Genomic DNA, 15,786 nt, shown 5'->3' on the forward strand with positions numbered 1-15,786 from the left:
CCCTAATTTAGTGCTTTACCGTAAAAACCAATTGGAATTAAATTTTCATTATAATACAACTCTGCATTTAAGTTTCAATAAATTTTTGTGAGCGCAGAATGGTAAAATACAATCTCTAGGTTCTATATTAGTTACCATGAATTTTTTTCACTCCCGCTCGCTTAAAAAGAGTCGAGATAAAAGATTGGGTCTCACATTTTCCTGGGTAGCAGCAAAAATTCGTCAACGTCACGTACATACGATGACCTACGATTAGACCGCTTGAACCCCAGTAAAGCTGGCAGGAACTACCTATCTAGAATTAACGGGGACGGTGATCGATAAGCATTGCGCTAGAACACGGGATATTCTATGTATTCTAAAACAACTTCTAATACGCTCTAGACTTTCTGCAAATGAAGAAACGATCCATTGGTGAATACATAACTGTCCATTAAGAATGGTTACGACAATTCTTAGTTATTGGAAATAAAATATTCTATGAAATCCAGGTTCTGTTTAATTTTCCCATTATTCTTCACAATTACTCTTCTAGGGCATTCGATTTTTCTACCCGCACGCTCTTATAGAAGATATATGATAAAATAGAACCGTCAAGATTTTATTCGTGTCCTATGTTAAATAAAATGAGGATTTACGTGCACTACTTGTGCAGCGTAAAATTCGTGATAGCTATTTCTTTTCTCTGGGGACGCTGTATTTTGCGCTGACCTGATTGATATTCGCCTATGACTTGAATTTGTGAACAATACACTTTGTACAATATCCACCTGTTGGTTTCACTCGATATTTAAAAAGTAAATTGTCCTAATACTGAATCAAAAATTTATTTTTCCAGCATTTAATAGTGGTGCAATAATCCCCTTCTCTCAATTTCAGCTCAGATTTATGAAAATGGTCATTTGAAGTTTTGATGAAAAAATTGAAAATGAAAGCATCAAACAAAATAGGTTTTATAAATTAAAAACTGTTCTGAAAAAAATGATCATTTTTTTCATTATCTTAGTACTATATACTGAAAAATGAATTTTTGATATGGCCACATCACTTTGGAATAGATCAATGTGGGTGAAATAGGCAGAAATGGCTTTTAAGAGATTTTTTCTGATGGAGTTTGCTATTATCTTACTTTTAAAACTATATTTAATTACGATAAATTGTTATATTCGTATACTCTGCGAAGCTACAAAGAATGAGGTCTGTGGTTCTATGCAAAGTAATTCATAAAGGAAGCATATTCATTAAGTAGATTAGAGGGTTTGAGGGAAGTATACAGGGTTCGTCCGGAAAATAAGTGTACTGAGCTCAGGAAAAAAAATTATTACACTTTTACATATCTTAAGCTACTATTCCTCAAAATAGGACCCTTGTGAGTCGATACACTTGTTCCAGCGGCGTTCCCATTCCTGGAATGCTCCCGCGAAGGCATCATCGGGAACCTCTCGAAGACTCGTCGTCGACCTCTTCTCTGCCCTCCACGAACATCTTGTGCCACCGAAAGATCATGTTTCTGGACATCGCTGACTCCCCGTAAGCCTGGTTAATCATACCGACAGTTTCGGTAGACGATTTCCCAAGCTTTACCGCAAATTTGATGGAATAACGCTGCTCCAAAAACTTCGGCATCGCGTTCCGTGACGTGGGTCGAGCGTGGAGGTTCGCGTTAACAGAGCTCCTCACACACCACAGCTCAGGGCCGACTGCCTTTTTCAGCGTCGCTTGCCAACATACCCCCATCCAATCGCAGCCCGTCAGAACGGTGCTGGGCGCGCCTGGAGCGGCGCGCCCAGCCCAGGAGTCAGTACACTTATTTTCCGGACGAACCCTGTATGCACCAAAGGATTGATGAGGTGAAATGGCTGAATGGAAGTTTTTCACATTTTATTGCCATTTAAAAAAAATTCAAATTTAATGGTATCACCATCAATACATCCGGAGGAATTGTATCAATAAAATATGGGACAAATTAATAGGAGATTTTATCAAAAGAGAGATTCAGAAGTAAATACCCTCAATTTGTCAAATGTATGCTTTTTCTATGATTATCTCATATATTTCTTGGCCGTATTTACCGTTATTTCCTGGGTTTTTGTAGCAAAGAATCGAACTGCAGTCCTCTACCCGTTCCTTTACAATTCCTCTAAATTTTTTGCAAGTGAATCAAGCTTCGCAGTGATGTTTCCAAAGCGTAAAATTTAAAACATTCTGAGTCTATATATTATCCTCACGTTTTTTTACATAACTTTTTTTACATTTTCCCTCTGAAGACAAAATATTTATACATTTGGCATCTTTAAAATGCTATATGATGAAGTTGGAAAACACAAACTACCGGGTGAATTGAAATCTTTCGAAATCGATATGGGCCGAACGGGAAGTTTTTGCTAAGTCCAAAAACACGTCATCAGCACGTTCAAAAATGAAAGGTCTTAATCAATTAAAAAAATTAATGGATAAAATAATCACTTTTTTGGTGGAAAAATTATTTCGGTATTATTGAGAGGGGATCAAATTGTCTCTCTAAAATTGCCATTCCCTGTTAAGAATCGTTTCACTGAAAACCTCAAAATATTGCCTCAAGAAAACGCAATATGTTTAATATAATGCGTACGTCATTATGTACCGAGAAAACAAAGATGCGTTGATACGACCCTTTATGCGTTGAACCCTCGTGAAAGATGTTTCGCAAACGTTTCGGGGGAATGATTAATTTTGAGGGGCCGTCCTAGTGCCGAGTTATATGTCTATTTACTATGGGATGCGGTAAGGCTATCTCCAAAATACGAGCCAGTCCTTGTGGAATATAAATGATTTTGGCGTACTTTCATCCTAGTCTGTAGCCAAGAGCAATTTTCTTAATTGAAATGGGTGGTTCGTGCATTCTAATTTCTCCAACTTGCCAACGTTTCCTCATTGAATTCAACAGGCATTCAAATGTTCAATCTTCCTCTCACTAAATCTTCCTCGCTTTGGTTAATGTATCCATAGTTCAAATAAAAATATTATTATGTCTTAGTTGATGGTACGCAAATACATTATTTTTCCTGCATATTTGAATCTATAGCTGATTGTGCCTTTATTGAATGAATATTACCCTTTTTCATCGGAAATTAATCTGATAATGACTCCCATTTTATTTTCCAGCAAGTTATTAGAAGACTCATTCATTTAAAACATGTATGGTAAATTTGATATGTATTTTGGTCTCATTATTTAGATTTTTCCCAATTTAAACTATTATTTGATATGAAAAAGTACAATAAATATGGACGTGTATGTATCATTTCGCGTGTGATTAACTATTACCTGCCCTTCATATTTCTTGCCTTCATTAAAATCAATAAAAAAAACAGTTCTCGTCCAACCACTTCCTCACGCAACTAATATTACCCTTCTATCAAACACTTTTAACATTGCAGAGCCTGTCAATATCTATTCCCCCTTTTTTCTGCGTTTTTCAACTTTGCCCCAGCAAATTCCTTTCTTCCACTATATTCTGTAAAGTATATGTTTCTTTTTTTTCTTATAATGGTTTTTAACGTCAAGCAATGTCTTATTGCAATCAATTTTAGTCATTATCCTCCATATCCACCTCTCCAAACCCTTCAATATACGCTCAAATTTCCTAAAACATAATATACCTTCGTCTTATGTACTTATTTTTTGAAGCTCATAGTTTTCAAAAGTCGTCTACATAAATGTTTTTCTTTTTCCAGCGAAATATTTTTCTCCATTTTCTCCATTGAAAAATTCATCCATTTTCAAAATATTTGCTCGTAAAATATGTGTTTCATTGGTTCTAATGTATTTCCTCTCACTTAAATACTCATCTCAGACTGTCTTCTTCAAGCTAACGTCATCAAATTTATTTTCTCGAGATTTCCTTTAACGTCATAATTTAAGAATCTTTCCTGGACTCACTAATTAAAGAAATCTCTTGGCTGAATAGCTAAACATAGCATTTTTACAAATCTTTCTCGCTCAATCAAAACTCCGTCCTAACTTCAAATCGACTATTATTCTTTCCTATGCATTTTATATAATTTTTTTAGCTTGTAAATTAAAAATATCATAGCAGTAATTTATAGCTTTCTGTTTAATCACTGCATATCCGAAATTATTCCTCTTTAACTTTGACTACTATCACTCGTAAAAGACGGTTCGTGTAAAAGTTACGAGTAAGACGCCGCATTTCAGTGCTCTCCAGCACTTTTTCCAGTTTTAACTGCACGCAGTTGAAACCCCCGGTGTTGCCTCATTCACTGCGATGAAATATTCCATCGGTTACTCATAATTCGAGCTTTCAGCATGGAAAATCCTTATTCCTTGTTAAAAAATTGTGCTTGCATATTCCTCACATTTGTCCTTTTTCAGGATGGGGAATAGATTTGAAAGAATAATTTTTTATGACGAGCGCAAGTCCTTACTCCAAGGGTCCTCCTTGTGAACGTCCTTACCTTGGTTTTCGTTTACACTCCCACAGGGTTTTGTTTATCTCTAATGAACCAGTAGTTATGAACACAAACATGCACACGTGGCATTTTTTTAATGTTTAATTGGCTTAATCTCTTTACTACATTTACTCAACTTATTCAGCCAATCTTTTAGTTTTATCAGTAAAGCTTCTTCAGTCTCCTTATTAAAATAACGTCGGTGGAAGTTTACAAAATCTTTAACTATGAATACTTAATACTTTACAAATTCAAACCTGGAAACTTATTTTAATGCGTAGAATTTTGTACCATATATATTGTATTTCCTGCGTCATTTAGCTTTTTCACATTAAGCTAAATTTTCTGACATCTTTCATACTCTTCCCGCCATTTATTTGACCATTGATTTCTCGACCGAATACAATAAATAATCTCCCCGAATTGTACAGTTTATCACTACTGTTGTATTCTTTCCAGTTTTCTCTTTCCTCTTTTGTAAGACTGCTCTCGTTTCCTATATTGTTCCCTTCTCTCAAACCTTGCTAATAAATTTTAATTAAGTATTTCTTGCTATTCCTTCTTATGTGCATGAAATATACCTATTCAAGTATCTACAGTTTACTTCCGTACTCCTACACATCTTTTTGCTCTAAAGAGTAAACAGAATTGTGAAAGCAAAAAGTTTTGGAATGCTGGATAACATGATAGGGCCGTGACGAAATGGCTGAACGAGGTTGCCTTCAAAATGTTTCAGGAAGCCTACCGCGACTGGCAGAGTTAATTGCAACAGTGTACCAATGCCAAAGGATGCCACTTTGAATAATTTAGGTAATTTGCTCTCCGATGTGAAATACTTTTTTTCCCAGATTTTTTCTACCCATTTTTTGGAAAGGTCATGCATGTATGCTTTCGTACAGAGATAATCATGTATTTATTAGTACGATATGCATGTTAAAGATAATGTGATATGTATGTATCATTCTTTGGTATATTTTCTAACATTACGTATCACAAAAACCTTAATATAATTGAACCGGTTGATATTTCATTACATAACACGCCAAAAATAATACGGTTTCTCCAAAACATTACAGTTTTAGATTTAACTTTGGGGAATTACTTCATAATGAGGGTAAAAAAAATAAACTTTGCACTTCATAAAGATTAAATATTTCACGACCATGGTTTCGATGATGCGCAGCTTTGAAACCATGGTCGTGAAATGTTAAATCTTATGTGGAAGTGCAAAGTTTCTTTTTTTACCATCACGGCGTTTCCTCTTGCTATGAAATTTCTCGACAGTAAATAAGGGCTGAAATCTATCCTAAGATACCCAAAAGGGTAAATATGAATACAAAACGAGATTAAAAAACGATATTACCCGGTGACATACATACTTGTATACTTAGCACTATCAACACATGAAAAACAGAGACTCAGAGAAAGTTCACGTTCACAAATAACCGATGACCGATAGCTTACAACGGCATATTTCTTTTGTCTGGAGCGATAGGACAAAAAATTAGTCGGTGGTGTGTTTATTCCTGTTGAGAACCTTTCATAACTCTCCAGCATCAAACTACCCCATAGCGTTGCGCACGAGATAAAAATAATTAAAGACAATGCCCAGGCGATGCAGTCGTGAAGCCAGGCAATGGTTTTTAGGGCGGTAATAACTCCCTCCGTCCTCTCAAGCGACGCCCCTGACTCACTCCACGTCATAAGGTGACCGCTGTCCATTCCCACTTGGCCTCTGCTCGATTCAAATTATCACCGCGGGCGAACGAACGTGCGCAAGTGGGCCATCGGTTTTTCGCCCCAGGACTGTTCATCAGTCGTAGAAAATTAATCATCGGAAAGGGGGAGGGAAACTTCTGGCATTTTTATCCCATCTTCTCTTCTCCGGATGATTTCTCTTTTCCAATTTGCCCGTAACTCAGAAGAATGCCGCTAAGATGAAAGTCTAGGGGAAAGGAAATTGCGTTGGGATTCCCATTTCCCGAAGCGTGAGATTTTTCAAGGGTACAGCACCCGGGTATTTAGTGTACTGAAACAAGTAGTGCACCACTGGACATCTTACGGCTACGTTAACGGGGAGCCGGCCAATAGATTTTGTTTATTTGTGCCATTACAGACATTAGGCAAAGACAGAATCTACAGGGAATTTACAGGGGCGAGAGTAACCCGACCGACTAACTTTTAAATAAACTCAAAATGAAAGACGGCAAAGGTTTCACAACTTATACGTACCATCCGACGGACGAGGTACTCCATTTCAAAATGCACCGTAAGTACGAACCGGATATGAAGAATCCTATAACCGATGGAATTCGAACCTGAGCCATCCGGGTGATAAAGCCCTACCATAATCTACCAATTCCCAAGTGATGTGTCACGAGGGACATGTCCCGGGTGAACTAATGAGAGCATTGCTATGAAGACGAGGCTACGTATACGCCGTACTTTAATGCATGATTTTATATAGAAATTACAGAGAATATAGTTGGGAATAACGACGAATTGAGACCATAAAAAGGATGTATCAAACCTTGGAAGAATTGTACATGATATCTGAAAAGATGACGTGGACACTTGCATCAATCCAATTCAATATTCTTCGGATTACTACAATAATAATAATTATGATGCATTGAATTTCCGTATTGAGTAGTCGTTAAAAAATGTTTTTTTCTAATAAAAAAATCTAGCAGTAAATCATGGAAAATGCTAATATTAAATCATAAATTCCAACGTTGCGATTGAGACAGTGAGAAGAAAGAGACTATCCAAGAATTCGGGTTGAAAATAGCCAAGAGATGATTATGTAGTAGAATTAAGAAGTACAAGAATATAATTAAAATTAATATTGTCAACAAGAATATCCAGACGTGTTTTTTGGAGAGGATTTACAACTGGCATATCAGAAATTTGAAAAACACTAGTTATAATAAAATTTAGAAATAGTTATTTAAAAACTTTAGTATAATTGTATTCTTTATTCCTGGCTGAGGTAAATACGCAGCCACTGGAAAAAAATTAAAGGCAGCAGGCAAAGTATTGACAAAAATCATTTATAATTGCATTGTATAGCTCACAAGGAGGGGATATTTTTAGCTCTAGGGTAGTCGCCAATTTCATTAAGTTGTAACAAAAATATGATAAAAATTAATATAGATCCTCTTTTGAAATTTTATATATACATATAAATTTATATATATATATATATATATATATATATATATATATATATATATATATATATATAACGTTCCCTTAGTGCATGAGCAGAAGCTAGCAATAAGGTGCTAATATTTGGAATATGCATATGTGGTATGCTCCATACAAGCATAATTTGAAAATTATCTTATTATGCCAAAAACATTTACCAATTGCGACACATAATTTAATAACGCAACGTATGGGATTGCGTATACTAGAGAACAAATGCATAGAGCATTGAATGCTCAGCGAATAATTAAAAATCACCTGGCTGTCATTGTTATGAGAAACTCAGTGCAACTCAACAGTGTGGTGAACTGGGACATCGAATCTCACAAATAAAACGAATGATTTTTTGCCTGCCACGGCACAAGTTCCCATTTCCAAGCAAAATTTACCTGTTTCCGCAAAAAAATGAAGAAACATATTTTCATTGAGTATAATTTTCGTGATATTTCAACTGACGGTTAAGAAACATCTCACGATAAATGTTGGGAAAATGCATCATCAATACCTACGGAGGAATATCAGTCGAAGGCTTTTGTACCGCAGAGTGAAAAATGTTCCCCCCCGTTTGCATATATTTTACTAACACAGGAAACGTATTTTAAAGGGTTCACAAAATCACTCTGGTTTATAAAATGTTGTCAAATTTTTTCTCAGATATTTTCACGAAATTCTCATTAGAAAAGACTATTCGGAACATGCACATTTAAAATCAAGGGGATGCGTGTTTACTGCTTAAAAAATTACCAACAATAAGAAATAAAATACAAAACAAGCTTATTAATTTTCAGTGGGTACCACCCTTTCCCAAATTGCTTATATTTTTCCAATTAGATTTTAACGACCATTACATTCTCATTTACGTTTGTTCAAGCTTTTAAGAGAGACATTTGCAGTTAAATCACGATGTTTCCAGGCCCGAGTTTCAACGTAGTTTTAAAACGTACCCAAAGGAAAAAAAGAGTCATCAGTTTGAGGAAAAATTAATGTAAAATGGAAGATGCAATCAAAAATACATTAATCATAAATGTCACGATCATCAGGAACTATTATACCGTTTTTATTTAGCTGCTACATTGGGAAAGCTTGTGCAGAGTCCTAACTCTTTCTCTCTGAAAACTAAGATCTAAACTCGTCTGGCGTAAAAAGGTAAATAAAACGAGTTATGGCGTTATAGAGAATAATAATATTTCTTCGCCACACTGAAATGCTAGGATACCAGAAATTTTAAAAGTTTAGAAAATTACATCAATATTTATTGAAATACTAATCTGTTTTGTCTTCCTTATTGAAATATCCCTTTAATGACGAGGATAGGCATGAAGGTGCACTAAGAACTCAGCAGGTAGAGGTGATAATTAAGTATTTTGTCTTTAATTCTTTTGATAAGTTAACCATGTGAATGTTCAACGTCGCTAGACAGAGCTTAACAGATGATGAAGGTATCATTTTATAAAGCAAGTTAGGGAAAAGGAAAGTTTTCAGGGAAACAATACGGCACTCAGGTAGTGATTTAGCTGGCTACGCTATTTCAATGTGTCTGTCTAATTGATTGTTCTCCTTTTCTCTCAACTCAAAAAATAAGTTACGCTTGATGCCTAAGGACGCTTCTTGCTAATGTCTACCAACATGTTTTCCCTTTGATGGTATTGTGAATAAAAATGAAAGGATTGAATTCCTTTTTTTTCATTAATAAATTAACTTTCTTTCTGTTATGTTTAAGCCTTAGTCGAATCCGCACACCTTAGATACGTGGTGTGGCTGTAGTTAAAGTTTCCCATTCTAATGAACGTGGCATAAAAATATTTCTTCACTCAGGAAAGATGTCACGAAAAATTGATCCTCAAGATTAAGATAAATTGTCCTTTCCCATATTTTTTAATGTTTGATCCCATTGGGGCCAAAGGCGCACAACGAATTGCCCTTCTCTGTCTCTCTCCCACTTTCGCTTCCTTGGATTCGTGTTTCACTCTCTTCCGGCTTTAAATATTTATCCACTAAGTAAGAAGGAGGGAAAGTGAAAGGGAATAAGGGGCTTCCCTTCAACTATTCACGAGTTTTTTTTCAGATGCATTTAATATCTCTCAGTCGTCCATTCACTCCTCCGCTAGCTTCCGCCTTCCATATCCTCTCTTTCCGTCTTCTCTGAGCCGCCAAAAATCCTTCCTCTGCCCTAAAGTCACCTTAGTCCTTATTTCCAGACGCCAGTCTGCCACTCCTACCTAACCATCAACATCTACCGCTACCTTCTCCTCCTCTCCCACCACCCCAAATGCCCAAATGGCCAAAACGTGACTCTTACTACTACTCCAAAGATCAGAGTATATCGACGTGTGGTCGCTAATTCTCCCGCTGGATTCAAAGAGTGCACTCAAGGCTGTGAAGTTTGTCAAACCTGATCAAATATATTCTTTTGGTGGAAACTGGAGCAGGATAGTTTTTGGGATTTTGGTCTTTTTCCTCAGCCAGAAACCTTTAGGGTATCGTTGTTCTTCAATTCCTTCATTACTAAGGAAATTTTTACGTCCATCGTCAATAGTTTTTTCGCCGCGAGAGCAGCCATAACGAGCGCTTGAGTGCAAGGCAGAGGGAGAATCCACAACAGTCATGCAACATCAGAAACAAGTGTTGATTAAATTCTTATTACGAAAGCGAATGCATTATAATGAAATAATTGAAATAAAATTTAATTTTTAAGGGCCTATGGTGGGATACTTTGCATTAATAGCTATAAATACTCTACTATAGAGCGTGCAACATAAATTTTATTCCGAAAAAAGTGCCAATGTGTTTTACGAAATGGAGTGAATCTAGCACTTTCACGGGTCGAGGAAAGGACTTAGCTTGTTCTCGATACATTTATATACGCTTTTGAGCGGTCGAATGGAATTTATGAAAAATAATCTCCACGTGCTTCCTTCATTAAATAAATAATAAAATAGGGATTCCTTTTCTTTGTACTGATGAGCCGAGCACTGCAATAAAAGCCAGATAAGCACTGGCATAAAGGTGAGCAATTATAATTTATACTCTAAATAATGAGTCAAAGGATTGTTTTAAGTTGGTGTAAATCAACCGTTTTTGAATGCACAGAAGGGAATTAGGTATTTCTTGATTTTTGGAAAAACCTTTTAATGGAGTTCAATGTAAGAAATGAAGATAAATTTTTAACAGAATCTTAACCTTCCTTCATTGTTAAATATAAACAAGAGTTTCATAGCTGGGAAAATGCACATGGTATGATTCCAAAAGTTAAAATCAATAACAGTATGAAAAGGGGACTAGGGTAACAATTTATACTACCAAGTTTTTTTATCAAAAGAATAACGGAATTATTGGATACTTTTGATTTAAATTTTTATATTCTGAAGCAAAAATTAAAAATGTTTTCATTTTTTTAGATGATAAATATTGACTTAAACCAAAATTTGAAATAACGTACATACACATAAATTACGTTTCCTCGATAGCATAAGTGGTTAGAGAATCCGCTCGTGGAAAGATCCGGTGTTCCAGGCCCGGTCAAGGAAATATTTTTACGCTTGTGATTTGTTCGATTCCACCTTTCCCACCTCTCCTGTGTTCGTCCTTTCTTGTGTTTTTATCCTTTTTCCTTATATCTATTTCCAAGTGAATGAATAGATGTTCGCCATATGGCGGGATTTCGTGGTTGAATTTGAATGAACATATATATGTATATATATATATGTATATATATATATATGTATATATATATATATGTATATATATATATATATATGTATATATATATGTATATATATGTATATATATGTATATTTTATATTTATATACATAATACATACATCCCTACCATGGAATAAAATCTTGACGTGGTGGAAGGGCTTGTGCGCTCCGATGACCCCTAGAACTGTGCTGGCGGGAGTAATGAGTAGCTCCTGGTAGGGTCACCCATACCAGATAGGTCGGAGGTTATGAGCCAGACGAAAGTTAGTCCACGCAGCGTCTGTTCCTCAGTGAGGCGGCTGCAATGGCGTTTGACCCCAGTGGGGCGGCCAGTAAGTGATGGTGTCACGTTAAAAACACTATTGAGGAAGGCAACGGGAAACCACCTGAATTATCATTCTCAAGAAAAATATGATGGATAATACAGAGATTATGAGTCCTGGTAAATACGGGGCTTGGCCCAATCGGCCATGTGTCGTGCCCGGCAGTGGGGGAGGCAAGGCTTCCGCGGTCATCATCCCACGAAACCCCTGGGGATCGAATACGCCGTCCGTCGGGTGGGACATTAAGCTGCGGACCCCTCGGCGCCTTTCGTAAAGAGTGGGCTAATGCCGTCGCCGGGTTTCCCTCCACCCTTCATCTGTTCCTGTCCATCCCTTATGGCGCCAATTACCTCAGCTGTCGGTTGCCTTCCCTAAATACTACTATTACGAAACCCTTGCAAGGGAAAACCGATAGCAGCAGGACAGAAGAACAATTTAGTTAGAAAAGGAGCTTTGAATGCTTGGACAATGTTGACCACTAAAACATTAGAGAATATAAAGCGAGAGATGGAATGGGAAATATAGATATTTTAGGTCTATGCGAAGTGAGATGGATAGATAGCGGGAATTACTGGAGTGACAATTATACAATAATATAGAGCGACGGGGACGACAACCAACGAGGGGTTGCCATAATATTAAATGAAGAGGTATAAAGAAGTGTAGTCAACACAACAAACAACGGATTACTAGTAGATATAAATTATTACTAGTACAGATAAAAGCAGAACCGACGAACTTGGTCATTTCTCAGGTACACATGTCAACGAGCAGCTATAAGGAGGAAGAGGTCGATAGTATATACTGTCATTTAGGGAACACAATCGCGTGTCTTCCTGCAGGGAAACATTTGATTTTGATGGGGGATTGGAATACGACGATAGGCGAAGGGAGAGATAGTGATGAGGTGGAGGACAACGGTTTAGGTACGAGGAATGACCGCAGGGAGAAGGCAGTTGATTTCTCTAGGAGACGGAGGTTAGTCATGACCAACACTTGGCTTAGACATGACAAAAAGTGTAGGTATATATGGAAAAAGCCAGATGACTCAGAGCGGTATCAGTTAGATAAGATTATGATTGAGCATGATTTCAGAAATAGCGTGATCAATGCGCACAGCTTTCCGGGAGCGAATGCGGACTCTGACCACAATTTAGTTGTTATGAAGAGTAGAATCCGTTTCAAAAAGATTAGGCAGGAACGGCGGGTTGGGTAATTGAATGTATAGTCATTAAATGGATTGACAAGGAAAGAGTACCCGCGGGCTGTAGGGAAAACCTTGGAGGACGATAAAGAGCTGAGTACTATTGAAGAAAAAAGGGTATTTATCAAGAGAGGGCTATCAAAAGCCGCAAAGGAAACTGGAGGAACCGCTAATGCGAAAAGGAGAAGGAAACCATGAATCACGGATGAGATGATTACAAAAATAGATGGGAGAAGAAAATAGAAGAATGTTAACACAGAGTTAGGCAGAAGGAAGCACATAGAGTTAATTAATAATTTGAGACTGGGAACAAATAAAGCAAAAGAAGCATGGTGGAAAACACAGTGCGAGGATACAAAAAGTTGTCAGAGGAAGGCTGAAATTGGTACGCTATACAGCAAGGTTGAATCAATATCGGGAAATAGGAAGGGAATATCTCTGCCGACAGGAGTCGGATAAGTCGATGAAAAGATGGAAGGAATATATAGAAGAACTGTATGGTAAAGAACTTTAAAGGCCAAGATTAGACATAGAAAATAATGATAACGGAGAATAAAATAGGTTTGGTCTAGGAATACTTGACGTGGAGACAGAAAAGGCATTAGTAGAGATGAGATAAAATAAGCCAGCGGCGGTGGACATCATTTCTGCGGAACTACTGCAATGTTTAGGAAAATCAGGGAGGAAGAGTCTACATGGACTGATTCATAGTGTCTATGAGGAAGAAATCTGGCTGGAAGACTTTGCTAGATCATCGATCGTTCCTGTTCCAAAAAAGGTTATGGCTACATCATATGAGGATTACAGAACAATAAGTTTGATCCCACGCAAAAAGTTGTTCTCAGGATCATCAACAAAAGGATTGAGCGTACGGCAATTGATTATTTTGGGGATGATCAGTTTGGGTTTCGGAAGGGGTGAGGAACGCGTGATGCCATTGCAGTCATGAGATCACTAATTGAGAGGAATATAAAATACAATCTTGATGTCTTTGCCTATTTTGTAGATTTTGAAAAGGCGTTGGATAGAGTGAATTTGGAATACTAATTAATATATTGAAGAAAATAGGAATAGATTGAAGGAACAGGAGGCTCATCCGCAACCTGCATATACCTCCGCGGTGGGATGGTTAAGACTTACACCGAGATGAAGATGGATTTAATGCAGAGTAGGTTGTTGTGTTGTGTTTTGTTAGGAGTCACAAAATATTTATTTGATGGTTGGGTCCATCCAAAGTACTAAACTGGTAGACTACCTTATAATAATAATAATTATATATATATGTATATATACATACATACATACACACATAGGCATATACCAACAATAGATATTATAACTCAATATTTCTATGGTTCCAGCCACTTCAAGTAGAGTATTAGGTGTGTATATTTAATCATGATATTTGGTATGATAATAAGGACATATAGCATATATTCCATTTTTTAAACCAGCGTTAATTTTTTCTTCGTTTATAACAAACTTATTTTCGGTATCAATGCAGAAAACCAAGGTCCATTGTTTTGTTCACGATCCGATGAACTTACCGTTGCATAGAGTTGCGGTTTTTCCATCTTCGCTAATAAATTTGTGTCTCTTTTATAAGCGGTCTATCTCATTATTTATATATTTATTTAAATTGGTAAGGATATGCCACCACTGTCGGGCTACTTTAAGTTTGAATTCAACAAACTACTATTCATATACTATATACTGTTCCTTATTTTGAGCGCATTTGCTTTTATGCATTTTCCTCTATAGGTCTCTTAATATTTTATTAGTGATATTTTATTCGTAATATTTACACCTGTACAGGTGTGTGCTTCTTCATTAACGTACTCACACACACATAAACGCTATCGTTCGACATCGTAATATGCCTGACCGGAAATTACGCGTTTATTATTAGTAGGTATGTCACCTCTCATCTGGCCCTTATGGCTCATGGCCATGGCATCCCTCGACCACCTCGAGCTGTTGCCGCAATGGGATACACCGCGAGAAACCTGAACCCCTGTGCGATCGATCCACGGCAGTGTTTTGTCAGGGGTGAAGGCGGGCAGGACGTAGCCGCCCTTCACCCCTCCTTCCCCCCTCCCCAATGACCTGGTTGACCCATCGTGGCAACCACCAGCTTTCACGCAAACACACAAAACCACCGCTCAGGAACTCGGTTCGAGTCGCGGTATACTGAGGCCCACCGGAACACCTTCCTCCCACCGACAGGGACATTTCCTCCTCCAGTCTCTCCTTACGGCGAAAACTGTCGCTGATTCCTCATCCGCTCAAGTCAAATTTATCACGCAAGGTTTCCCGCTGTGTTATTAAAAAAGTGTGGTCAATATATTACAATTATAAAAGTCGATTCAACTCAAACTTGAAAATTTCGACTCTCAATGCAGTGATGAATCTTTATTTAGGTTCAAAAATGACTTTTGTTTTCCTTGCATGCTTAAGTAAATATTTTTAAAATTTAAATCTGTTTATTAACTTCATTCATTTAAGTATATACATATACAATTATATATAGAGAGACGCAGAGAAAGGACACTCACAGTATGTTGTTTTGACGTTTCGACGGCTCGGCTGTCGTCTTCAGCATGACGTTCTCGGGGAAGAGCGGAGAGAACATGTGCGGGGGAGAGGTAAGGGAAGGAGAGGTAAGGGACCAATCCCTCACCTCTCCGCTCTTCCCCGAGAACACCATTCTGAAGACGACGGCCGAGCCGTCGAAACGTCAAAACAACATATGTGAGTGTCCTTTCTTTGTTTTTCTATGGTTTAAAAATCTACATCTGTGTTTTTATATATTTGTGCGTCGCCGCAGAGCGTTCCGTTCCATTTCGAAGGTATATGTATATATATATATATATATATATATATATATATATATATA

The 15,786-nt window shown here is 37.1% G+C and overlaps 1 protein-coding gene across 1 annotated transcript in view; it reads right to left on the reverse strand.

Moving 5' to 3' along the window:
• Positions 1-15,786, reverse strand: part of LOC139696632 (solute carrier family 7 member 14-like) — a 754,106-nt gene that overhangs the window by 240,691 nt on the left and 497,629 nt on the right. The window lies entirely within an intron of this gene.

This window comes from Hetaerina americana, unplaced genomic scaffold (assembly GCF_022747635.1).
Source record: "Hetaerina americana unplaced genomic scaffold, ioHetAmer1.1.p SCAF_7, whole genome shotgun sequence".
Lineage (NCBI taxonomy): Eukaryota > Metazoa > Arthropoda > Insecta > Odonata > Calopterygidae > Hetaerina > Hetaerina americana.